This window comes from Echinops telfairi, unplaced genomic scaffold, assembly GCF_000313985.2.
Source record: "Echinops telfairi isolate 266 unplaced genomic scaffold, ASM31398v2 ScPeMD7_655;HRSCAF=1070, whole genome shotgun sequence".
In the NCBI taxonomy this organism is placed as follows: domain Eukaryota; kingdom Metazoa; phylum Chordata; class Mammalia; order Afrosoricida; family Tenrecidae; genus Echinops; species Echinops telfairi.
Genome location: NW_022104553.1, coordinates 9194027 through 9196634, shown reverse-complemented (window position 1 = coordinate 9196634; position 2608 = coordinate 9194027). Strand labels below are relative to the sequence as shown.

The following is a 2608-nucleotide window of genomic DNA, read 5'->3' as shown; positions in this document are numbered from 1 at the left end:
CGAGCAGGACCCTGAGGCGCCGGTGGCCGAGATGCCGGCAGCCAGGTGAGCGCGGGCCGCGCCGGCGGAGGAGAAGGGCCGCGCATGCGCGCGGGCTGGAGCTGAAGCCCGGTGCCCGCAGGGCGCCCGACGGGTGCCGCGTCGCGCCAACCGCCCGGCCCTGGCTGCGGCCGCGGTCCCGCCCCGCTCGCCGGGTCCCCGGGGGCGTGGGGAGCTGCCCGGGGGACTCGGCATCTCCAGCCCGACGCGGAGGGAGTGCCCATTGAGCGGGCAGCCGGTCAGGTGGAGGAGCCGGAGCTCTCCGCTGGCACGTCACTTCCGAGGGCAGCGCGGGTGTTCGAACCGGCGTGCAATGAAGCTGGGCCCGCCGAGGGCTTCCTCGCCGTGTCGTCCTGTCGTCGACCGCTGGAGTGAGTCGGCAGAGAGCTGGTGTCGGGGGTCCGCTGCCCGCTCCGTGTCCCCGGCCGCTGCCCAGCGCTCGGAGGTCCAGCGAGCCGCCCGCGACCCGAGTTCTTGCAGGACCTCCAGGCTTGGCATGTTAAGCCTGTCTGCAGCTGCCCGCTCCGCGGGCCTGTGACGTTGCAAGGAGTCGAGGATTTGGGCCGCAGGAGGAGTCTTCTGGGAAGAGGGGTGGTGGCGCTGGGGAGCAGTGGGAACCTGCGGAGGGCCGGGCACCCCCAGGGAGTTAGTGAAAGGGCGAGCCTGCAACTGCTGGTAGGATAGCAAGTTGCCTGTGCCCTCCTTGGAGAGGAAATCGTTCAGCTGGTGAATTGTGATGTTGTTTGCAAACATGGCTCAATATTTAACCTCTCATTCTCCGAGCCAGAAAGTTGGTTTATTTGTTTGGTTTTGTTTGTTTGGTTGGTTGGTTGGTTTTTAACTCATTTTATTGGGGGCTTCTACAACTCTTAACATCCATCCATCCATCCATCCATCCATCCATCCATTGTGTCAAGCACGTTTGTACATTTGTTGCCACCATCATTCTCAAAACATTTGCTTTCTACTTGAGCCCTTGGTATCAGCGCCTCATTTCCCCCCTCCCTCATGAACCCTTGATAATTTATAAATGATTATTATTTTGTCATGTCTTTACTGTCCGACGCCTCCCTTCACCCACTTTTCTGTTGTGCATCCCTCAGGGAGGGGGGGTTGTATGTAGATCCTTGTGTTCAGTTCCCCCTTTCTACCCCACCTTCCCTCCACCCTCCTGGTATCACCACTCTCACCACTGGTCCTGAGGGGATCATCTGTCCTAGATTCCCCGTTTCCAGTTCCTATCTGTCCCAGTGTACATCCTCCCAGCCAGAAAGTTTTACTTACAGAAAATACAATCACAAATGAGTGAGGTACAAAAATTTAGGGACACGTTAAATACAGTAGTCTAGAATTATTGTTCCTTAGCATTTTGTTCACCATGTTTGTTTTTTCAGTAGCCAGAGATTGGTAGGAAAACTTGAGAAAATCTTGTCCTAATCAGTCCCTGGCTATGAGAAACCACACTTAACAATTACTCCTCCTTTTGGGGCACATCTTACGGCAAGTGAAAGGAGCTCTGTGGGGATGACCTAGGGTAAACATTGCTTGCTAGCTGCAAGGTCTACTGTTCAAATTGCCCAGCTTCCTCTCCTTTGGGAGAAAAACATCTACTCACGTCAACGTGAAGTCTCTGAAGTCCTCTCTGGGGTCAGTAAGAGTTGGAATTATTTGGTGGCAATGGTTTTGGGTTTATTGTTAGCAATATATGCTGTCCAGGAGCCCTGGTGGCATAGTGGGTATGGGTTAGGCTGTGATCTGCAAGGTCAGCAGTTCGAAACCACCAGCCACTCATCAGGAGAAAAAGGAGGCTTCCTAACTCTCGTGAAGAGTTACAGTCTAAGAAATCCACAGGGGCAGTTTCACACTGGACTATAGGGTCACCATGAGTTGGAATGACTGGGTGGCAGTGACATTGAGTTTTAGAATATGCCCTGTATACAGTGTTGCAGCATATAATACGCTAATGTTATCATTGTTCATTAACAGATGTTTATGTGGAATGTTTCCCACCCCAAAGACAAAGATCAAATTTTTAAAGATACTACCATATATTGATAATAAAGGCAATTTTTAAGTGAGGTATTCAACTTACAGTAAAACCTAGTTAAAAAAAAAGAAAGAAAGAAACCTGCTTATGACAGAGTCATCTGAATGGGACCATATCGTAAGTCAGGGACTACCAGCATTAACTTTTTTCTCCTCGCTATTTTACTTGGTGGCATAGTTGATAACTCATTGGGCTGCGAACCACAAGGTCAGCAGTTTGAAACCACCAGCTAGCTGCTCCTTGAAAGAAAGACGTGTATTCATTCCTCTTGTAAAGAAGTACAGTCTAGGAAACCCCAAGGGGCACTTCCACCCTGCCTAATGTGGTCACTATGAGTTGGAACTGACCGGATGGCAGTGAGTTTGGGTTTTGTATTTATTTGACCTTTCAGAATTTTTAGAAGCAATACTGCTAACCTCAAGGTTGGAAGTTCGAAATCTCCAGACCACTCTGCAGGAGAAACAAGTGGTTTAGGGGCCGACCCCAATCCCAACTACGTGGATACCTGCAGGGCCCCCCCCC

At 51.7% G+C, this 2608-nt stretch overlaps 1 long non-coding RNA gene across 1 annotated transcript in view; it reads left to right on the top strand.

Annotated features, from left to right (window-relative positions):
- Nucleotides 1-2608, top strand: part of LOC123521994 — a 10404-nt gene continuing 7796 nt past the window's right edge. Inside the window, exon 1 of the long non-coding RNA XR_006680310.1 lies at nucleotides 1-45. This is a non-coding gene — a long non-coding RNA (uncharacterized LOC123521994). The remainder of the gene's footprint in view (nucleotides 46-2608) is intronic.